Below are 25,291 nucleotides of genomic sequence, written 5' to 3'. Positions count from 1 at the left end.
AGATAGATAGATAGATAGATAGAGATAGATAGATAGATAGATAGATAGATAGATGAAGATAATATCCACATTAATCTCAGATCTAGAACTCACAACCATGTTCTTTTTACCCCTTAAGACCAGCACCAGGCCCCCAGCTTCTGGCATCTATCTTTGTTCCAAGGGCTTTCATCATTCCTCTGATGGCCCTATTTGGATCAGACACATATCCTGCTACTTTCTGCCTCCTGACTAACTCTCCCAAGTCACATCTTCCCCTGCTCTTTACCACTGTAAATTCAGCCTCCTGAGCTTAGCACTATATCAACATTTAACATAAGACTAAGCATTAAGGGAGGGTCATGAATCATCGAATCACTTACTTCCTTCAGTGGACCTCTGCCTGAATTCATTCTTCAGTGGTTAGCATGCTCCCACCCTAACACATTCTTTCCATCCAGTGACTCTGAGCATCTTGCTATTGTACAAAAACCATTCTCCATCCTTCTTAAACCATCCGACTTATTAGACATCTATCGTCCCTTTTTACTGTGCTCTCTGGAATGCCTGCTCATAGGCAACAACCTTAGTTTCATCTTAAACCTTTCTCTTTTTCAGATCCAGCACTCATTAAGATGTAGTTCTCTCCTAATACTACTGAATCCCTTGTTCCTTCTCAGAACTATTTGTATTTTAACATATACTCCTAAAATGACAGGTTGGGCTAGAGCTCCTTGCTCCTCACTTCCAGACTGTGCCAACCACCACAATCCCTGAGTAAGCCCTCCTAGTGAGGCTCATTCCTTCCAAATTTGTTACCCCATCTAGATTCTAAGAACTGTCTCCTACTGAGCCCCAGGTCTTCTTCCTTCATCAATGAATTCATTGTCTGATTAACAGTCTTTCTCTTTACCTCAACTCCTGCCAGGTCAGGGAGTAGGCAGAATGATGGGCTTGGAAGGAGGAAAACCCTAGTTCAAATCTGGCCACAGACACTTAATAGCTATGTGACCAGAGGCAAAATCCCTTACCCTCTGTTTGCTTCAGGTTCCTCAATGATAAAATGAGGATAAAAATAGCACCTACCTCCCAAAGCTATAGTGAGAATGAAATGAGATAATGTTTGTAAAGCACTCAGTATAGTGCCTGGTCCTACATGAATGCTACCCATTATAATAGATTTCAACATATACATTGACACTCCCTCAAAAACATCTAACTTCCCACTTCCTCAATCTATACATTTGCCATAACCTAATCTTCCACTCCACCTCAGCTCCACACAGAGATGGTTGTCACCAACCATGTGTTCCACTTTTATGCTTATAAACTCTGAAATATCTATTGTCTAATAATAGTCCTTTATCATTTTCTATTTCCCTCTTCCTTATGACCCCCAACTCTGTTGTCTTCATTGTAACCTTCAGTCCCTCCCCATCATAGTCCTTTTCCCAAGCCATCACTCTTGAGCTGTTAAACCTTCTTCCTTCCCTATCCCTTGGTGAACAAGGCCAGTTGCATAATATCTTCAATACTAGAATCTATTTCTCCTTTAGCCTACTGCAAATCATACTTTGCCAAGTCGTAGCCTGGGATTATCTCCAGTATCCATTGTCTTTGCTCCTATTCATGTGCTACTGAAATGAGCTAGAGATAATAATGGAACTATGCACCTACCTCCTAGGGATTTTGTGAGGATAAAATGACATCATATTTGTAAAGCATTTTACAAAACTTAAAACATAAATGCTAGAGATGATGATAATGATGATGATGGTGATGACAGCATGAAACTGTTATGTAATCTCAACTGGACCCTTTTTATCAGCAACCCAATCATTTTATTCTTCCTTAATTGATTCACTATACCATTCAGCATAGCAGGTGTTGTAGGCATGTGGTGAACACTGCAGAAGGGAATTCCTACATAAATTCGATCTTGTATTCACTGTAGCACTTTAGTATTTAAAACAGGCAAGGGGAAATTATGTATGTAGCTTAAAATGTACTCATAACTATCTTCAGCATCTTTTCACCCACTCAGTTACTCTTTTTCCCTAAATTATATTAGGAATGTAATAATTATCGTCAGGTACCTACTAGTGTAGGGCAGCTAGATGGCTCAGGAGATGGAGAACTGGGCCTAGAGTCAGAAAAACCTGAGTTCAAATCCAGCCTCAGATACTTATTATCTGAGTGACCCTAGGTAGGGTCACTTAAACTCTGTCTTAACCTACTGAAGGATATTACAAAAACCACACCAGTATCTTTTGCCAAGAAAATCCCCTGGCCAACATTATCCATGAGGTCACAGAGAGGAAGACGTAAATGAATGACAACAACCTATTAGTGCAAAACATGATCCCCACGAAGTGGTTACATCTATTTGATGATATGTAAAATATGGTCACTGGCTCCAGACTAATAGAAACATTCAGTGTAAATCTGAATAATTGGGACCACTTCACAAGATTCATTATTTGCACTATTCAAAACTTACTGGTAATTCATGTTTAAATGCCTTAAGAGAGCAAATAAGCCCTTTATAAATGAATTCTATTCTGTTTGGTAATGATTTTCATATAAAACTTCCTGAAAAATTTTTTTTCTAAAAAACTCTAGGTTTTCAGCAATATTTCAAAGGCTTTTCTAATCAAATTAAGAAAATAAAATAAAGAATAGGGGAAGATGGGGGAATCACTCCATACTACCAGTTGTTAATTTTAACTTTAAAGAGAATAAAGGATAGAAAAGTCAGGAATTTTGAAAGAAGTTTTGCTAATGGCATTATATTAGCTACTCTGTTCTCTTGAAATATTTAAAAGTGTTGGGAAAGAAGACTGAGGGGGACTTCTTTTTAAGAAAAAGAAATAATGGCCCAATCTTTGGACATGGGGTCAAAGTTATTGCTATTTTCACATAAAATCAAAGTCTAGAAATAAGAATCACTTCTAAAATGACTATATGAACTCTCAAATGATATAGATTCTTAGTCAATTGGTTTATGATCTCATCTTATTTCATTTCTCATATTTCCTTTTCCTTTTTACAATAAAATAGTATCATATTTCATAAGGTATGTCAGATCATTCTATTCTCTTCCCCACCTTATCTCAAGGACTGAAAAAGTAGGCATTCCTAACATTTTGTGTAAAGATAATTCAATTCAGGATGGAAAGATGTTGAGGAACATAGAACAACTTTCAGAAATAGTAGAATTTCCAAGCTTTTGGAAGAGAAACTCACTATTTGACAGAAATTGGTGGGAAAACTAGAAAACAGTATGGCAGAAACCAGGGACAGACCATCAGCTCATGCCATAAATAAAGGTAAGGTCAAAATGGATACATAATTTAGAATTAAAGAGTGATACCATAAGTAAATTAGGGAAGCATGGAATAGTTTGTTAAATCTATAGATAAGAGCTGAAGTTATGTCTGATCAAGACATAGAGAATATTATGAGATATAAAATAAGTAACTTCCACTACATTAAAATAAAAGATTTTGCAAAATAAAAACTAATTTACCATATTATTTGCTATCTTAGGGAGGGGGAGGTAGTAGGAAGAAGAAAACATGGATTGCAATATGTCAGAAAACAATTATTAAAAATAAAGCAAGGGGGCAGCTGGGTAGCTCAGTGGATTGAGAGCCAGGCCTAGAGATGGGAGGTCCTAGGTTCAAATCTGGCCTCAGACACTTCCCAGCTGTGTGACCTTGGGCAAGTTACTTGACCCCCATTGCCTACCCTTACCACTCTTCCACCAAGGAACTAATACACAGAAGTTAAGGGTTGAAAATATAAAAAAAATAAAAATAAAAATAAAGCAACATGTAAAAAAGTAACAAAGAAATAGCAGAATTGCCATATATACATCAAAATATTTATAGGACCATTTTTTTGCAGTAGAAAAGAACTAGAATCAAATTAGCTGTCAATAAACTGAAAGATATCCAACTAGTAATATATGAATGTAATTAACTATTATTGTGCTGTAATAAATAGTGACTATTGAATATAGAGAAGCATAGGTAGACTTAGGAACTGATGAAAATTAAAGTAGAACAAGGAAAAGAATATATAAAAGACTGTAGTCTTTATAAATGGAAAAGTAACAAAGCAAAAGAAATAAGATGTCAAAAATGGTTAAACGATATGAATAGGCAGTTCTCTGATGAAGAAATCAAAAAATAATCAGAAAAAAGTCACATGAAAAAGTGTTCTAAATCTCTCCTGATTAGAGAAATGCAAATCAAAAGAACTCTGAGGTACCACCTCACACCTAGCAGATTGGCCAATATGGCAGCAAATGAAAGTGATAAATGTTGGAGAGAATGTGGCAAAACTGGGATACTGATACACTGCTGGTGGAGTTGTGAATTAATCCAACCATTCTGGAGGGCAATTTGGAATTGTGCCCAAAGGGCTTTAAAAGACTGCCTGCGCTTTGACTTAGCCATACCATTGCTGAGTTTATACCCCAAAGAGATAATAAGGAAAAAGACTTATACAAAAATATTCTTAGTTTCACTCTTTGTGGTGGCAAAAAATTGGAAAATGATGGAGTGTTCTTTGACTGAGGATTGACTGAAAAAATTGTGGTATCTAATAGTGATGGAAAACTATTGTGCTGAAAGGAATAACGAACTGGAGGAATTCCATGTGAACTGATATTGGAAATTTGGGGTCCTTGAGCTTAGTGTTGAGATCCCTGATCTAAACTTCCTGGGGACATTTAGATCTCTTACAAACTACATTTCCCATGATTCAATGGGCTTCCTGTCCTTACATTGTGAAGTAAGACAAGGTAAACAAAAGCTTAAATAGGGAGATTAGAATTGGTAAGTCCTCTTTCCTAAGAAGCAGCCAGGGGAAAGCATGGTGGGGCATTTGAATTAGATCTTAGCAGGCATGTGGTTTTTTAATTATCAATATGGCTTTAAATAAAACCTTAGTATCTTAATATATATATATATATATCTTTTTATATCAATTTCATTTGTTACAACTGGAAAGACTTCCAGGAATTGATGCAGAAGGAAAGGAGCAGAACCAGGTGAGAGAGAACATTGCACACAGAGACTGATACATTATGACACAATCTAATGTAACAGAATTTTCTACTAGCAGCAATACAATAATTCAGGACAATCCAGATGAACTTATGAGAAAGAACGCTATCCACATCCAAAGGAAGAACTATATGAACAAAAATGCAGAAGAAAATCATATGATTGATCACATACTTCAATGGAGATATGATTGGGGTTTTGATGTTAAAAGATCACTGTACTGCAAATATGAATAACATAGAAATAGATTTTGAACAATAATATATGTATAACCCAGTGGAACTGCCTATCAGCTCCAAGAGGGTGTAGGGAAGAGGTTGGGAAAAATCATTAATCATGTAACCATGGAAAATATTCTAAATAAATAAGTATTATTTTAAAAAAGAAATAAAATGTCACAAAATTATAACTAATCATGGCTCCATAGAAGAGGCATGTTAAAACATCTGATTTTTTGCAAGAAATAGATGTCTATGCTAGGTCAGCTTCATGAGGGCTGGAACTATCTTTTGTATTGGCATTGTTTAGCACATTACCTATCTCACTGAAGGTGCTTAATAAATGCAGACTGGCTGCATTAAGAGTAGAATAGTGTTCTGAGTAATAGTCAGAGAAAACATAAAAGACAAAAGCTTTTGTAGTAAAAAAAAGTTTACTTGATACAACATTCATGTATTTTCAGACTTTTATTCTAACACAAGTTCTCATAGAAGATGCTTTTATAATAAAACACTATTGAAAGAGGCCGTCACATCTAGGTATCTAGGGCATTGATATTATTTTATCTTTTGTACTACATTTCCAATGTGGCTATTTGTGAATTCCAAATGTTAGGAGATTTTTAAAAGACTGGAGAAAGTCTTCAAAAGAGAAAGATGTACACAGTAACCTCAATAATATATGATGATCAACTATGAATGATTTAACTACTATGAACAAAAGTCAAGGATCCAGAACAACTCCAAGGGACTCACGACAAAAAAGGTTATCCACCACCTAAAAAGAGTGTGAATGCATATTGAAATATATAATTCTTCACTTTAATTCCTCCATGAGATATTCTCTACCTTAGGCAATGTGTGTCTTGTATCACAATGTGATAAACATGGAATATGTAGTATATGATAATATATGTTCAACCTATATCATATTACCCACCTTCTTGTAAAGAGGAGAAGAGAGCGACAAAGGTAGAAAACATGGATTGGAAAATGTCAGAAAACAAATATTAAAAATCCTATCAACATGTTATCTGGAGAAAAAACTAAAAAGAAAAAAAAGAAAAAAGCAAGATGCAGATGCTAAGGGGAAGAAGGAAAGAAGGAATTGATAAAATAATGGCTGCTAGGGGCACCTAGGGAGCTCAGCAGATAGAGTGTTAGGACTGGAGTCTGGAGTACCCGGATTCAGATCTAACTTCAAATACTTTTTAGCTGTGTAGCTCTGGTCAAGTCACTTCACCCCAACTGCCTAGCCCTTAGGGCTCTTCTGCCTTGGAACCAATATTAAGTTTCTAAGGTGAAAGGTAAGGATGATAAATAAATTAATGAATTAATGGATGATGGTGTCCAGGAGAAAGCAACCTTAATAAGTACTGCATATGAAAGATGTGAAATTTTCTTCTGGAGCAAATGCTTTGCCCCAAGAGATGAGGCTCGTGTTCCTAGGAGGTTTTCAAAAGAGATTGACAAATTCTCTCCTCTTATCCTGGGGAAACAGGATGGTTAATGGGAGCCAAAGCTAGTAATTCCTTGTATGTTATGTTGTATTTTGTTTCATTAACTACATTCTTAATTGCTCATGGAGACGATGAGCTAAGATAATAAAAATGACCATCCTACCCAAATTAATCTATTTATTTAGTGCCATACCTATCAAACTACAAAAAACTTTTTTACTGAATTAGAAAAAACTATAACAGAGTTCACTTGGAAAAACAAAAGATCAAGAATATCAAGGGAAATAATGAAAAAAAAAAACATGAAGGAAGGTGGCTTAGCAGTACCAGATCTTAAACTGTACTATAAAGCAGTAGTCATCAAAACAATATGGTATTGGCTAAGAGACAGAAGGGAGGATCAGTGGAATAGACTTGGAGTAAGTGACCTCAGCAGGACAGTCTATGATAAACCCAAAGAACCCTGTTTTGGGGACAAAAATCCACTATTTGACAAAAACTGCTAGGAAAATTGGATAACAATATGGGAGAGATTAGGTTTAGATCAACATCTCACACCCTATACCAAGATAAATTCAGAACAGCTGAATGACTTGACTATAAAGAAGGAAACTACAAGTAAATTAGGTGAACACAGAATAGTATATTTGTCAGATCTTTGGGAAAGGAAAGATTTTAGAACCAAGAAAGAGTTATAAAAAATTATGAAATGTACACTAACTAATTTTGATTACATTAAATTAAAAAAGGTTTTGTACAAACAAAAACAATGCAAACAAAATTAGAAGGCAAGCAACAAATTGGGAAAAAATCTTTATAACAAAAACCTCTGACCCAGGTCTAATTACTAAAATTTATAAGGAACTAAGTCAATTATATAAAAAATCAAGCCACTCCCCAATTGATAAATGGGCAAGGGACATGAATAGGCAATTTTCAGATAAAGAAATCAAAACTATCAATAACCACATGAGAAAGTGTTCTAAATCTCTAATTATTAAAGAAATGCAAATCAAAGCAACAACCTCACACCTAGCAGATTGGCTAAAATGACAGCAGGGGAAAGTAATAAATGTTGGAGGGGATGTGGCCAAATTGGGGCATTAATGCATTGCTGGTGGAGTTGTGAATTGATCCAACCACTCTGGATGGCAATTTGGAACTATGCCCAAAGAGCACTAAAAGACCGCCTGCCTGCCCTTTGATCCAGCCATACCATTGCTGGGTTTGTACCCCAAAAAGGTCCCAGGGAAAAAGACTTGTACAAAAATATTTATAGCTGTGCTCTTTGTGGTAGCAAAAAACTGGAAAACGAGAGTATGCCTTTCAACTCGGGAATGACTGAACAAATTGTGGTATCTGTTGGTGATGGAATACTATTGTGCTCAAAGGAATAATGAATTGGAGAAATTCCATGTGAACTGGAATGACCTCCAGGAATTGATACAGAGTAAGGGGACTAGAATCAGGAGACTGTTATACATAGTGATGGATACACTGTGGTAAAATCGAATGTAATGGACTTCAGTACTAGCAGCAATGCAATGATCCAGGACAACTATGAAGGACCTATGATAAAGACACTATTCACATTCAGAAGAACTGTGGGAGTAGAAACACAGAAGAAAAAACTGCTTGATCACATGGATCAACGGGAACATGATTGGGAATGCAGACTCTAAAGGGTCACCCTAGCGCAAATGTCAATAATATGGAAAAAGGTCTTAATCAGTGACATGTAAAACCCAGGGGAATTGTGGGTTGGCTATGAGAGAGGGTGGCTGGAGGGGAGGGATAGAACATGAATCCTATAACCATGGAAAAATGTTCTAAATTAATTAAACAAAAATCTTAAAATTAAAATAAAAAATTAAATTAAATTTTAAAAAAAATACATTCTATTTTGAAATTAAATATAGGCTTTGTTGGACTAGGGAAGATTAAACGAGGGGGAAAAAGAACTTGAAACTATGAGTCTAAATAGTTCACAGGCTCTTAAGGCCCCTAGAATGGACCTAACCTGGCATAGAGTCCAAACTGCATTTTATAAATGAGGAATTGAGGGCTGAAGAGGTTAAAAGATTTGCCTAAATATACATGGGAAAGTTATGTGAAAGCAATGAATAGAGTATTAGACCTAGAGTCAGAAAGACCTGAGTTCAAATCCAGCCTTGGACACTTACTAATTGAATGACCATGGGCAAGTCATCTACGAATGTATGCCACAGTTTTCTCATTTGTAAAATGAGCTGTAGAAGGAAAGAGCAAAACATTCCTATATCTCAGCAAAGAAAACACCAAAAGGGTTCACAAAGAGTCAGGAACAATTCAACAATAATAACCACAAAGGAAAATGTCTGAGAGGCTCTGGGTCTGCAAAACCAGCCTTCTTTTCTATTATACCATCTATTTATTGGGCTAATGAACTAAAAACAAATAAGTACTGAATAGGCTATTATATTATAATGCTAAAATAAAAGAAGCCTAAGGAAAAGAAGAATTTATTTAAAAAACAGAATGTTAGTAACTGGAAATAAAAAAAAGTTGAAAGTTTCAATATTCAACATTTTTAACGTAGTCACCATCATGCTTACTTTTATAAAATATGTATAGAAGATATTACTTGGATAATAGTATTTCCAGAAAAGGTTTGTTTTTTTTGTGTCTTTTTTTGTTTGTTTTTTTCCTACAAAGAAATGTTGACATTAACAAGTTAAAGGAACTTTATAGAACATATAATTTTGTCTTATTTCATTTAAATTACCTGCAGATTTAATTTACCATATCACATAGAAGCTTTAAATTTCTTCCCATCCACATACAGCAGTAAACAGTTTGCTACTTTAAAAAAAAAACAGGAAGTAAATTTATTGAGTTCTGATGCTTCTGATATCAATAACAGAAACTAACATGTACAAGGTCTAGAACCTGTGTTCTGTGACAAAAAAATGAAAAATGACTACAGTAAACAGCCATGTTCTCCATACGTCACCCCATTCTACAATTTAAACAAATCTTAAAGAAAACTAGATTGACTTGCTTTTTCCAATTGCATTCTACCTGGTTTCAACTTTAGCATTATTATTTTTATTTACAATTATACCCAAATTTTTATATAGGGAGCCTTTTTAAAATGTGGTAACGGTATGAGATCTGCTATACTCTAGCACAGGGGTCGGCAACCTTTTTGGCCATGAGAGCCATGAACACTACATTTTTTAAAATGTAATTTCGTGACAGCGCCTGAAAAAAAATTCACTTTATGGTTCCTGCAGAAAGAGCCATATCTGGCCCTCAAAAGAACCAGATATGGCTCGAGAGCCATACGTTGCCGACCCCTGCTCTAGCAGAACAGAGTGGCTACATGGCACAGTGGATAGAGTGCCAGGTCTGAAGCCAAGATTCATCTTCCTGAGTTCAAATCAAGCCTCAGACAGTAGTTGGGTAACCCTGGGCAAGTCTTAATTAACCCTGTTTGCCTCAGTTTCCTCATCAGTAAAATCAACTGGAGAAGGAAATTGCCAACCATTCCAATATCATTGCCAACAAAACCCTAAATGGAGTCACAGAGAGTCAGATATGACTGAAATGACTGAACAAAAACATGTTCTTTACACAATTTTCTTTCACTAAAATCAGCTTCATGTCTAGAGTAAATTATCAAAGTTCCTTGTTATTTCTCTCCCTTATACATAAAAAATTTTCCCCTAACTAGTACTATCACCATCTGCTACATCTTGGAAGAATAACAAGAAAAAAATATTCTCTCCACGTGATTTAATAATATATATGTGCATATTTTCCCTCTAGAAAATGTACTCACAGCTGCCATCAATGACTGGTAGGGCTTTAAGGAAATTAATCAGTTCCACAGGTATGGAAATAATCATCTAAGAGCTTAGCAATTATTTGCTCAAAGTACCTCTATGATATTTTTCAATCTACTTAAGTTCTCCATTAATAAGCATTAATTTCAAGGTGTCTTGTCCACAGCAGGATCAACAAATGATTAAATAAGTTTTATAAAGCAACAACATTTGTAGGAGGTGGAGATGATGAGTCAACTCTGACTGCATTATTCCTACCTAAGCATCTTCCCTACCTCTGTCCTCCACTGAATTTTAGACACTACTCTTAGATAGCAAGGAGGTTCAGTAAGAATCAAGGAGAGTAATGATTCCTCTAGGTATCATGTGGTTGGACTCAAACTTTGTAAAGAATATTGCCTAATTACTGTAATAACTAATATTTCATCCCTATGCCACACAAGTAGGTGTTTCAATCATAATGTCTAACTTGAAAGAAATTCTAAATATAAACACCTGCTTTAAATTAATTTGTAAATCCCTCTTGGTGCTCTTCATTGCCCTTCTCCCCTCCTCCCTTCTACACCTTTCTTTATCCTATTTACTTTTGCCTCTAATCTCAATCCTATCATTTTCACTCCATATGTCACTTTTCAATTATTGTTGGATATGACTGAGACAAAAGACGAGAGAAATGTTGGAAGAACTATATTCAAATTAACTTTGCCCCCAACTACAGAATTAACACTGGATAACTAATGGAGTTGAGAGTTTTTCACAGATGGCAGTAAGCAAGAGTCAGATTTTCATATGATTCTCCCCTCTCTCTATTTCATAAAGAATTTATTATAATAGTGTTGGGGAGAGGAAAGGAAAACTTTGAAGTAAATAATTATATATTACATTTACCATTAATTTTATTAGTCAGAATTTGTCAACTTAGCCTTCGAGATGTTTATTCATAATTCAATACCTACAATTTGAGTGGTCAACTGGCAAAAATAAGGTCTGTGGCTCAAACTGCAAAAAATGAATTTATCTGAAATTCAGATCAATATCATAAACTTGACATTTATCTTTATAGAATCACATCATCTCAGAGTTGGAAGAAATTTTGGAAGCACACCTTCATAAAAAGCAAAGTGTAATCTTTTGACGGAGGATTTTTTTTTTAATGCCTAGGTATAATTTTTCTTCTTTCTCACTATTTATCAACCTGATCAAAGTCTCCTTTAATCACCATATTTTGCCTAACACACTCTAATTACACAAAAATAGCAAGGATTTATATAGTACCTTAAAGTTTTTTGAAATGTTCTACAAATACCTCATTTCTCCTCATAATAAGTCTCAGGTTATTATTATTTCATTTCTATAGATGAGAAAATCAAGGCAAATTGAAGAAGTTAAGTGATTTGTTCAGAGTCACAAAGATAATAAGTACTTGAGACTAGATATAATTCACGTTTTTCTGACTCCAAGTCTAACAGTCAACTTACTGTAATACCTTGCTGAAATTTATTAGGAGTATACTGACACAAGTTTTTTCAGTAGACAGAGAAACGGATGTAAGAAAGGAATTAGGTGTATAAATTTTGATTCTGGAGGTGGGGAGAGAATCTATAAATCTTACTTATATTGAAGTAGTAATTAATTGAATAAGTTTTTCTTAACTTCAAGTCTAAATCTGTCCCCTTTTGCAACTCCTACCCACTGCTCTAGCCCTTCCCTCTGAAGCCAAATGGATCATTTCTTTTCCACTATTTGAAAGCAATTCTCTCATGCCCCTGGATCTTTTCTGTAGAGTAAATGTGCTTAGTTCTTTAATTGGTACCCCTACAAAACAAACTCAGAGTACCTGACCATGTTGCTTGACTTCGTCTAGGTACTCTTCAGTTTGTTAAAGTTCTTTCTCAGCTGTGGCTCTCTACACTGAACACAATATTTCATATAGGATTTGATGAGTGCAGGGTAAAGAAGGACTATCACTTTCTTATTTGTGGAAGCTTTCTTAATGTACCCCAAAATTATATTAGCTTTTTTGACTGCCTCATCACACTAACTCCCATTGAGCTTGTAGTGAACAACAAAATAGATATTTTTAGACAAACTGCCGTTTGACCACACCACCGCTGACTTAGACCTGTGAAACAGCATTTTTTAACCCAACTCTAACATGCTATAATTAACCCTATTGAATATCATCTGGTTTAGAGTAAGCTTCAAAACTTTCATCTTTTTTTTTTAATCCTGACTCTGCAAACACTGTTTCCTTTTCTCAATGTTCCCTAACCATTTCTTTAATGATCCATGCTTGAATTTTCCCCAGAAGAGAAGTCAAGTACATTGGTTTATAGGTTGCTGATTTTATTCTTTCTCTTTTTGAAAATCAGGATATTAAAATCTCTAATATTGTGGCACAGTTCCCATTTTTCTTGATTTTTTGAATATCACTGATGAATTCAGTAATTCAATCTACTTATTCCACTCAGAATTAACCTGGAGTAGATAACAATTTCATCAAGGGATGCTTAGGTGTTCTCTTATTTTCCTTGTCTGAGGAAACAGAAGGAAAATAAAAAAGTTTTCTCTTTTCTCCCTCAGTGGTGGTTATCATCATCTTCCCCAAGCCAAGTCTTGATCTTACATTCTTTGTTTTTTTCCTTCCATCCAGATATAGTAACTTTTTTTTTAGACCCTTAACTTTGGTGTATTGTCTCATAGGTGGAAGAGTAGTAAGGGTGGGCAATGGGGGTCAAGTGACTTGCCCAGGGTCACACAGCTGGGAAGTGGCTGAGGCCGGGTTTGAACCTAGGACCTCCTGTCTCTAGGCCTGACTCTTACTCCACTGAGCTACCCAGCTGCCCCCTAGATATAGTAACCTTTTAATGCAAAAAGGAAAACTTATTTTTCTTAGCTTTGTTAATGAGCCTTTTTCATTCTGAATGTAAGCATCTCTAACATTATTTTTTTAAAAAGTTATTAATATTCATTTTTAACATGGTTACATGATTCATGCTCCTCCTTTCCCCTTCGCCCCCCGCACTCCCCCCACACATGGCCGATGCACATTTCCACTAGATTTGTCATGTGTCCTTGATCAAGACCAATTTCCAAATTGTTGGTAGTTGCATTGGTGTGGTAGTTTCAAGTCCACGCCCTCAGTCATGTCCACCCCGACCCATGCGTTCAAGCAGTTGTTTTTCTTATATGTTTCCTCTCCTGCAGTCCTTCCTCTGAATGTGGGTAGCGTCTTTACCATAAATCCCTCAGAATTGTCCTGGGTCATTGCATTGCTGCTGGTACAGAGGGTCCATTACATTCAATTTTACCATAGTATATCAGTCTCTGTGTACAATGTTCTTCTGGCTCTGCTCCTTTCGCTCTGCATCTGTTCCCGGAGGTCTCTCCAGTTCGCCTGGAACTCCTCCAGTTTATTATTCCTTTTAGCACAATAGTATTCCATCACCAGCATATACCACAGTTTGTTCAGCCATTCCCCAATTGAAGGACATACCCTCCTTTTCCAATTTGTAGCCACTACAAAAAGCGCAGCTATAAATATTTTTGTACAAGTCTGTTTATCTATGATCTCTTTGGGGTACAAACCCAACAATGGTATGGCTGGATCAAAGGGCAGGCATTTTTGTATAGCCCTTTGAGCATGATTCCAAATTGCCAGCCAGAATGGCTGGATCAGTTCACAGCTCCACCAGCAATGCATTAATGTCCCAATTTTGCCACATCCCCTCCAACATTCATTACTCTCCCCTTCTTTCATTTTAGCCACTCTACTAGGTGTGAGGTGATACCTCAGAGTTGTTTTGATTTGCATTTCTCTAATTATTAGAGATTTGGAACACTTTCTCATGTGCTTATTGATACTTTTGATTTCTTTACCTGAAAATTGCCTATTCATGTGTCTTGCCCATTTATCAATTGGGGAATGGCTTGATTTTTTATACAATTGCTTTAACTCCTTGTATATTTGAGTAATTAGACCCCTGTCAGAGTTTTTTGTATCTTATTTACCTTTTCAGGTTTCTCTCGATTTTTGTGGTTGGATATCAAACTTTCCATTTAGCCCTGGTCTTTTCTGTGCAAATACCTGGAATTCTTCAATTTTGTTGAATGCCCATACTTTCCCTGGAAATATATAGTCAATTTTGATGGGTAGTTGATCCGTGGTTGCAGGCCCAGCTCTCTTGCCTTTCTGAATATCGTATTCCAAGCCTTGCGATCTTTTAGCGTGGAGGCTGCCAGATCCTGTGGGATCCTGATTGGTGCTCCTTGATATTTGAATTGTTTCTTTCTGGCTTCTTGTAAGATTTTTTCTTTTGCTTGGAAACTCTTGAATTTGGCAATTATATTTCTGGGTGTCTTCTTTTCTGGATCAAATGTTGCAGGTGTTCTATGAATCCTTTCAATGTCTATATTGCCCTCTTGTTGTAGGACTTCAGGGCAATTTTGCTGGATTATTTCTGTTAGTATGGAGTCCAGGTTTCTATTAATTTCTGGTTTTTCTGGAAGACCAACTATTTTCAAATTGTGTCTTCTAGACCGGTTTTCTTGGTCTGTCACTCTCTCATTGAGATATTTCATGTTTCCTTCTATTTTTTCAGTCTTTTGACTTTGTTTTATTTGTTCTTGTTGTCTTGAGAGATCATTAGCTTCTAATTGCTCAATTCTAGCCTTTAGGGATTGGTTTTCGGCTATAATCTTTCGGTTTTCGGCTATGATCTTTTGATTTTCGGCTGTAATCTTCTGGTTTTCGGCCATAATCTTCTGGTTTTCGGCTATAATCTTCTGGTTTTTGGCTATGATCTTCTGGTTTTTGGCCATAATCTTCTGGTATTCCTTTTCAGTCTGGACATTTCTGGTGTTCAATTTGCTTATCAGTTCATTTGGTTTCTGAGCCTCACTTTCCATTTGCAAGATTCTACCTTTTAAACAGTTATTTTCTTGCCAAATCTCTTCATTTTCCTCAAAAACTCAGTTTTGAACTCTTCCATAGCTTGTGAGGAGTTTTCCTTATTTGAGGAGGGTCTGGATGCTTGTTTGTTCTCCTCCTCTGTTTGCTCGATTGTCTGGATTTTCTCTGTGTAAAAGTTGTAGAGTGTTAAAGACTTCTTTTTCTTGTTGTTAATCTTTCTCTTCTGAACTTCCTGAGCCTGGGTAGCCATCGTTAGCCCAGCAGCTTCTCAGGTTTATCCTCGCGCTCAGGGTCTGTCCACAGTCTTTTTTTCCAAGGTCAGGCCCCCTGGTGGACCCCCTTGCTTGATCCTCTGCCGGAGGTTTCTTTACAAGTCTCAGGGAGCTGCTTCCACAGTTGTATACCCATCTGCACTGGTTCCCCACTCAGGGGAGTTTTAGCTTGTGGCTGTGTCTGCCTCCACCCACGCCTCCGCCCGTGCCCGCGCTCTGGGCCCGCGCTCTGCACCCTGCATCTGCTCTCGGCGCCCTGCTCCCACGCTCAAATTTTGCATGCGTTCGTTAGCTTTTTGGGGTCCTAAATCTTGCTGCTCTCAGGAACAGGCCCCGGAGCTGCCAATGACTCGATGGGTGCCCCAAACTTGCTCTATTTCTTTTTAGCTGGCTTCGGCGCTATAGGTGTTGTGTGTGGAGGGGGTGGGGGTGGGGTGGTTGCTCAGCCCATGATTTAGTGAGAGCTGTTTCACCCCTTTATAGCATGGAAATGCCTTGATTCCATGTACCTTCCACGCTGTGCCCTGTTGTGGGGTTCCTCCGTTCGTCTGGACTTGTTTTTATGTCCCCTTGAGGAGTTTTGTGTGTTTCGGTCAGGAGAGGTTAAGAGCTGCTTCTTTCTCTCCCGCCATCTTAACCCGGAACCTCTAACATTATTTTTATAGGAATACACACACACACACACACACACACACACACACACACACACATATTCATACTGTTTTCTGTTCCTGTTTCCATCATCTGGATTCCATTCATAAAATCTTAAGATGACTGGCTGATTTCCCTACACATAGAATTGATCTCTTCAAAGAACTCCCATTCTTTGGTTTCAGTAGAATTATCTTCCTTTCTGTCTTTAGACTTTCATTCTTGACAATATCTTACACCGGAGGAAGAAGAAGCGTAAAGCCTGGAACTAGAGGATTAAAAGGAGTTTCACCCCAAACTGATTTGGGGAATACTACCGCAAATCATTTCCATGAAAAAGGATTGGTATAGCTGAGGTAGAGGTAGATGCTGTAATGGGTATAATCTGAAATGAATCTGAGTAATGAGAATCTGCCTTTTCTGTCCCTCCCTGGGCAGCATCCTGTTCTAGGAGATGAAATATGTATGGAAACTAAAGAGAAGAGGGACTTTGAACCTTGTGCTTCAGAAGCTTTACCTCAATGAGAGACAAAAGGCATTAAAAGGATCAAGTTGGGGTACATTTTGTAAATCAGAAAATAAAATTCAGGACAAACTTAAATGAAAAAATATAAGAACAAAGCAAAGTAAATATTCTTGGGAAAGGGCACAGGAAATTAGTTATTAAAAATAAATGATGTGTAGGAGAACAAGGGAAGGAAGATTTCAAACTACTGATTTACATGAGGAGAAAAGAGAAGGGATAAAAGATGGGAGGGAAGATTCTGAACTACTGATGACAAAAGAAAAGGAATAAAGAGAGGGAGAGAAATGGATAGCTAAATAAAAGAAAGAAAAAAATAATTTAAGTAATTGAAAGAATTTAAAATAGCAAGCAAATTAGAGCAGAGAACTTTTGGGAATAGACTAATATCAAAGTAATATAAGCAAAATTGTCACAGAAAAGATATTCCCTTAAAAGGGGGAAAGAGAGTGGAAAAAGCAATATAAAAGAAATCAATGAAGAAGAACATATGACTAACAATAATAACTTTAAATGTGAATGGAGTAAACAATTCAATAAAATACGGAGTACCAAAATAGATAAGAAAACAAAACCCAATTAGTTGCTATATACAAAAAAATACATCTTAAATAGTCACATACACAATGGAAATTAGAGGTTAGGACAAAATTTACTTTGCATCAGGTGAATCACAAGAGATTAAAAAGAAAAGGCAGAGTTATTCTATCACTTAAAAAATATTCGTAATGTCAGGAAACATAGTAATAACTACATTATGATTAATGTGACCATAAGCAATGAACAAATATCAATAATAAGTAACATATCAACTAACATTGTATCTAAATTTAGAAAGAAAATCTACCAAAATTGCAAAAGGACTAAATTTTGCTAATAATTATAAAAATCCTATAATGACCTCTGGAAGCTTCTCATCCCTCTTCAGCTAATTTTTAGAAGTTTAGTCCAAAGAGTTCTATGTATTGTTTCTCTGAATTCTGAAATCTACTTTCCTAAAATCTAGAGTGTGTATCAGATTATATCAAGCTTTCCTTCTCTATCATAAGCTCTCAAAGGGGTTCTCCTACTTCATTTCCCAAGTCCACTGTTTTCCATTGGCTTTCCAATAAGAATTGCTTCCATCCCTTCAGGCAATTCCAGGTTACTGAGATTATGAATCAGAAAGAAATATTTCTCCCCTTTCTTTTGGTCCTCTTGAAAAATGAAAGAAAATTAGGAGGGAAGGAAGAGAATCTATACATTCTAAAATATTTATAGCAGCTCTCTTTGTGTTGCCAAAGAACTGGTAATTGAGCAATGCCCATCAATTAGGGAATGGATAAACAAATTGTGACATATGGTTATAAGTGAATAATACTGCACTGTAAAAAATGATGACCAGGTTGAAAAAATGTAAAGATTTACATGAAATTATAAAGAATGAGATGAGCAAAACGAAGAGAACATTATATACAGCAACAGAAATGTTGTTTGAAGAATGACCTTGTATATATATACCTTCAGAGGAAGAAATGATAAAAAGAAATAAATAAGAAATAGTATATGTAGTTGAATAAGAAGGGGAAATAAATTGTGGTGATTTCGAGGGATCAGGCCTTATGAAAAAGGTCAAAGAATAAATGAGGTGAAGAAATATGGGACATTCTGAGAGAAACTGAAGCAGAAAAATGTGAATGGAAACTCAATCTGAAGAAAGAAAAGGAGTAAGAATTAAAGAGTAAGGATGCCAAAGGAAAGAACTCAGAAAAGGAAACAGCAGGTTCCCCAATGGATCAAATGCTGGATTTAGAGCCAAGAAGATATTCAATTCTTCCCATTACCATTTAATACATTTGTGACATTGGGGCAAAAAAATTAGAGTTTTTGAGGCTCAGTTTCCTCAACTATAAAATTAGGATGCCAAATTCAGTGGTTTCTAAGGGCCTTTCTAGTTCTAAATCTATGATCTTGTGATCCTAAAGCAGTTAGCCAGCCAAGTTAAGTAATTAAAGGTAAATTAAACATGAATAAACTAAAATAAACAAGTTGACTCAAATAAGAAGTTAGTTAAAAAGAAAAGGAAGTAGAGTTAAGCAAATTAAAGTAAAATAAATGGGTAAACCAAATAAGTTAGTGAGAAAAGGAAAAGGAAATAGAGTATGATTGTAAAGTGGTTATCAGACAAAGAGAAAGAATCCTGATATGACTGTCAAGTTGTAGTGAGGTAATAAAAGGCTATAAAGTCTTTACTAAATATTTAGTCAGTAATCAGTAAAAACCCACAGATTATTTTTAAATAAGACTGAAAATTTGAATCAGAAGAGTGAATAAGATGAAGCTCGTAGTGACTTTCAACAAGTGTTCACAATATTTCTTTCACTGTCAATTAGCTGCTATTTTTCAAATCTTGGCTGGTCTTCCTTTGAGAAGAGAAAATGAAGGGGTTTGAGGAATGCCTCTCCAGGCTTCAAGTTATTGGAGACAATGAAAAGATCCAAAGTAGCAGAGGAGAAACTTGATTTGCCGGAATGTCACACTCAGGAAAAAGAGGGAAAAAATTGGTGGCTAAAAAAAAAAAATTCAGGCTCTTCTTGAAGATGAGAAAGCTATATACTCTGAGGAAAAAGAAGCTTGCCTCCAAAGAATGATATAGGAGAGATATCAATTATCACACAAGAGATAACGCATTATGGGTGAGTGGTATTTGGTGCAGGTTATCTCCCTTCTTCAGTGATACCATGGCAGCTCTTTCTCAGACTGATATCAATATAGATGTCTCCTGCCTTCCTAGGGCATGAATCTAAAACATAAAAAATAATCTCTCAGGGTCTGTTAAACTAGATGACTACAACCTACTATTACCTCTGGTGATTCACCTAAATATAAGTGATACTCTTAAAAAGAAACTATTGCCAAAAATTACAAAGTCTTTAGCAAGAAGCTGAAGCCCAAAGGAGTGCTATGTTTTCCTTGATGCTATCCATTGAAAGCACGTGATGTGGAAAGAAAAATCAACTTGGAAAATAATCACCTGGCTAAGAAGATATCATCTGAGAACCAAACTTATTTTTCTGGACCATCATTTAGAAATAAGGATGATATACTCTTGGCATTGGAAGTAGTTCATCTAACAGATGTTTGTAAGAACTCTTACAAGGCATCTTCCAAAGCTGATCAAAAGATCTTCAGACTAAACAGGTTGAGAAAGAAGAAAAGTGGCAATATTATATATATGTATACACACACACACACACACACACACACACATACATATATATATATCAGGAAAGAATAAAAGTATATATATATATATATATGCATATATATATATATATCCACTTAATCCAGTAACACAGAAAATAGCTATAAAGATGAGAGGAAGACTAGCAAATAAAATGCCCAGAATGTTAGGGTAGATAATATTGAAGAAAAGAGATGATAGTAAACCCCATGACCTCAAGCCTCTATATACAAATGTGAAAAGTTTAGGTCTTTTTAGTCGTCTCCTCTTCGTGCACCTTCTCCCACAGAAGCATTGACATTTTATATAATAAAAAAAGGAATAATATTTCTTCACAACCAAAATTTTAAACATTACAACTTCATATTTATTCACTTGTCTCATCTACTTACTCCCAATTCAAAATTAATTATTTAATTATCCTTCTGAACTGCCTCTTAATAAAGTTACCTAGATTTAGCCTAACACATTCCAGAACAAATTTTAGGGGAAATTTAGAAAAGAGGTAAAGGTAAAATTCCCTTAAAATCTCCAACCTTGTATTCAATATTCCTTTTAATGCCTCCATTGAGTTGTACATATTCTTTAAATCATCACAAAAGAATGACTTAACTTTTGCACAGAAAAACTTTCTTACTGTAAAGATACATTTAGTTGAAACAGTATAGACATAAAAAATCAACTGACATTTAAATAAGAAATATTTATTATGCTCCTGCAAGGCTTAGAGATAGTAAAGAAATGTTAAAAAATGTGTGAGATCAAGGAATTGGGCACTTAATTGTGTCAATAATTATTCATGTTTTCATTAGCACAAAATCCTCTTTAGAGAGCAGTAGGAAATTATTAGCATTAAAATAATTCACAGTTAGCAATGGCACCTATCAAAAAAAAAAGAGTTTATTTTAACAGGGATTTTACAGTTCTACATTAAATAAAACTTACAAGGGTGCTAGTATACCTCACCAAATATTTTTAATAATTGATCAATATTTTGTCCCTGTTATAATTTTCAAATTAAATCAAATTTTTCTTTATTTTAATATCATGCTTAAAGTATATTTATATTGTTTCTGTGATCACTTTTGATATTTTCACCCAAAGTAGTATTTATGCTATATCAATCCCATGATTGAATACTATGAATGAAAAGCTTAGATGAAGAATAACCATAATTAGTGAAAAAAATATTCCAATTACAAATCAGTTTCAACAGATGTTGGCCAAAATGCTGATGTGATTGTTCACGCCTTAATTCTAAAAGCAATTTTGCTGGGCAGTCTTGTCACTCAGTCATAAAAGCTTTACTCCTCTGCCTTTAAAGAACTAAAGAAAATACAGTATCTTTTGCTGGTGGTTGGCATCTCTTGGAACCAAGGGCTGGCCAACTACTACTGTGGTGCCTGATATCAGAAGGAGCTCTAACTGCTCTCACTACTATACTCCATCCCCATCCTTCCTACTGGGAGAGTGGGGCTGATTTCAACCATGTTCCTTCTCCCTTCTCTACTCAAGAGACTGTGCAGCACCTCAATCCCCTGTTCTCATGCTATCAGCGGCTGGGATACAGTCAGGCCCCTTGCTAGTCATCCCTTTACATCCCACCCACTACATCTCATAAGGAAGTGGGAAATCATAATTCTGGCACATCCCTTTCAAAATCCTGCCAGCCCATATTCGAGGATAATTTTCTGTGGATGAAATTAGCTTCCCTTACCACCCACAGTTAGTACAGCCTAAAATACTATACTAAGTGGTGTGCCCTATAAATGTATTTAGTAATGACTTAAACCACCCCCAGATCCCTGTACGGCAGGTCAAAATGTTCTTCTTATTTGCCAGAGGAGAAAAGTGAGACATTCAAAGGTTAAGAGACTTGACGCAAATATAAAGTGATTCCACTAAATAGGTTACATACATGCTGAATGACACAAACACTCAAGGCAACAGAACTATTCTGTCCATACATTTCATTTACATAAACCACGTCATCCTGAAGGACTACAGCTGATTTGTTCTATCAAAAGGTATGGCTGGCCCCATGCCTAAACTCTCCTGCCACTCTTGGTGTGGAAACAGCATCATGAAGGAGAAGATGCCTAACGCAAGCAAACTGTCACTATGAAATAGAATATGGTTAAAAATGCACACACATACACACATACAACTTTCTTAGAAAGAGTAGCTATTGTTATCTTGGTTTTCAGATCCAAAAGGGAAAATTACCTAACTGCAAATCCACCTGGCTTAGGTTGGAGCTCATCAGTAATAATCATCAAATGAGACTTTCAGTATGGATTTTCATAAGTTGTGCTAATGTATATGCATATGTATGTCTTGGATATATGCCCTAAGCCAGCTGCTGAGGAGCAGGAGCAACTGAGTAAACACACTGAAATAGTTGAAAAGTAAATGGAGTGAAGCCAAGACCCAGACCCATAAACAAGAAACCATTTAGGCAATGAAAGCCATGGCAGAGCTGCTTCTGAAGAGTAGTATAGACCAGTTTTTATGCGGATGGTTGGAGGGAGGTAAACAGGATGGTTGAAATTTTTTTAGAATTTATTTGTTATTTTATAATGGCAGATGGAAAAGGACGAAGGTTAAATGCATTAAAGCTGGATGAAGTATGTAGTTTAATGGAAACATTTTTAAGGCTCCATCGAGGTATAGTGAAGTGATGAATTGGGGGCAGGGGAGAGGCTGCTGAATATGAGGTTTTCTCAGCAGCTATAACTGAAATTTTATAAGTCCCCAGAATGATGCTAAAGCATCAATGCTTGTATAGAAAGGCACAGAAGAGTATTCGCTGAAGGCAGAGCAAGACCTTATGACACTACTGATTAATGAATACTTATATAAAGACCTAAAAGTGGTATCCTCAGCTCCCTTTATTTATGAAGAAAGTGATAATGCCAACTTCCTCTACTGATAATTTCAAATCTGCTTTTCCTGAACATTAGGTATTCTCTCTATAAACAGGCTTGCAAACTAAATGGGTATGGTTTTCTCCAAATTAACTACACCTAAACTAAATATCAAGAGACATTAGAAAGTTCTTGGACTATAATCTTGATGTTGCCATATAATCATCAATTCTAAAACTTGGAAGTGGGAAATTCTGTTATTACAAAATATGAATTCTAATTCTTTCTTTTTAATGTCTCTGTGTGATACAATGCTCATTTAAGCACTTAATTATTGGGTTTTGCTGAATTTTGTTAAAATTGTCTAGTATTAGTCAGTTTCTAAATATGCTTTCATATTCAGAATATGAATAATGTAGATGGGGATTTTTACATTATTGGGTAATGAAGTCTCTTCCAACTCTCACATTCTAGTTAACAAACATTTAGTAGATAAGTACATATAAAAGCATTTATCATGTGCCAGGCACTTGTACTAAACTAATTCTAAGAAAGAACAAAATTTTATGTGATTTCAAAATAAAAATAAACAGCATTAAAATATATTCTCTGTACTGATTTTACTGAATTCAGAGAGTACATGATATGGAAAAAAAGAATAGCAACAAGCAAAGAAATCGTGCCATTATGGGATATAAGTATTAAGGAGTATCTCTGTTTCTCTTTTCTTTAAAAAGAAGAGTTATTCAAATGATTTAAATTCATGAGACAACCTATTAAGGAATCCTTCAGTGTAACAAATAGAAAATACCTATAACTATATTCCCACAAAATAGGAATGACATAAAAATATTTTCTGCCTTTAACTTGTCTTTACTGTGATTATCAAGGAAGTCAGAGACATATTCTCTACCCAGAAATGTATAATTTCAGAAAGAAAATATTGATGCAGACATATATATATGCAAATATATATATATATATAAGACCATGATGACAAATGAATGTACCATTAAAACGATAAAAAATTTGTATTAAAATTATGCATACAATGAAGAACAATGCATACAATTTGGATCCAAGGAGAGTTCCCAGTACTCCTAGCATCAGTAAAGGAAAGCTTCAGAGACAAAACAGAATTTCTGTATATATGTAAATAAAGAAAAGGTCAGGGCTTAGTGAGGTAGAGGTATTGAAGACACAGAGAAAAAAAACTGGAAAAAGGCTTGAGGGACAAAGATATTGAATGAAAGGGACACAGAGTAATTTGCTTGGTAATACCAAAAAGAACAAAACAGGAAATAGGAGCAGAAAAGGGTTAACTGAGGTACTTAGAGGAGAAGCATAAAAGCAAAGAGATTTAGATCATTACCGATGTAAAAGCATTTTATCAAAATCCTGATTACTGAATATGGCACCTTTTGAAAACACATAGAGATAATAGGACTGCTGTCTTTATCTTAGTACTGTATTAACTCAGATGAATTAAATAACAATAATTTAAAAAAACAATGAAGAGATGCCCAGGACATTGCTAACGCTGTTGGAAATTCACCCTTTTTTTGCTTCAGTTACTACCAATACTTGTACAAATGAAGCATTTCAGAATAATCCCAGATCTCTTAGGAGTACTGACTACAGGTGTAAGAAGATAGCATTTGACAGCAATCACGCACCATATGGTGCTGATATTGGAACCATGCTAGTAGAACTTGTAGTATATTAAACACAGTCTGCCTTTTCTCCCAATGATCAGTTCCAGCAAGTGTTCCCAATCCCCTACTCCCAAAGATTTGTCAGTTTCATTCTTAGAAACAATGCTACTACAAATAGGCACCAATTGTCGACATCTATACTAGAAACCAACGGTTGAATGATTTTTACAGAAACATTTTTTTGCCTTTGCCAAGAATTATATTTAAGCAGATAAAATGAGAATTGTATTTCATGGATTGATTCTTATTGACCTTTGATTCAATATTCAGACAGGCCAAATTCATAAAGAAAAATGAGTTAGTCTTTATTTAAATTGCCAAGCTTTATCCAAAAAGAGTTGGCTGAAAGTAAGGAATAAAATTCTGATTTATTCCGAATAATGCAATTTGTTTCAATGAGAATCACAGCATACACTTATTATTGAATATTTTATACTTTCGATAGATTTTACAAACTAACCTTTATTGTTTTTCTCTTCATATAGATATTCATTCATCCATTTGTTTCTAGAGTCACATCAATCCTGCCAAAAAAATACAAAGCAAATGATAAGAAAATGGCATTCACA

At 35.6% G+C, this 25,291-nt stretch overlaps 1 protein-coding gene across 2 annotated transcripts in view; it reads right to left on the bottom strand.

Annotated features, from left to right (window-relative positions):
- KLF12 (Kruppel like factor 12) overlaps positions 1 to 25,291 on the bottom strand; it is a 554,999-nt gene that overhangs the window by 349,812 nt on the left and 179,896 nt on the right. For both annotated transcript variants that reach the window (XR_006505831.1, XR_006505832.1), the window contains exon 2: positions 25,183 to 25,246. The gene's annotated coding sequence lies outside the window, so the exon portion shown is untranslated. The remainder of the gene's footprint in view (positions 1 to 25,182; positions 25,247 to 25,291) is intronic.

Source organism: Gracilinanus agilis, chromosome 3, assembly GCF_016433145.1.
Source record: "Gracilinanus agilis isolate LMUSP501 chromosome 3, AgileGrace, whole genome shotgun sequence".
Classification (NCBI taxonomy): Eukaryota; Metazoa; Chordata; class Mammalia; order Didelphimorphia; family Didelphidae; genus Gracilinanus; species Gracilinanus agilis.
This window is presented reverse-complemented; position numbering and strand designations above follow the sequence as displayed.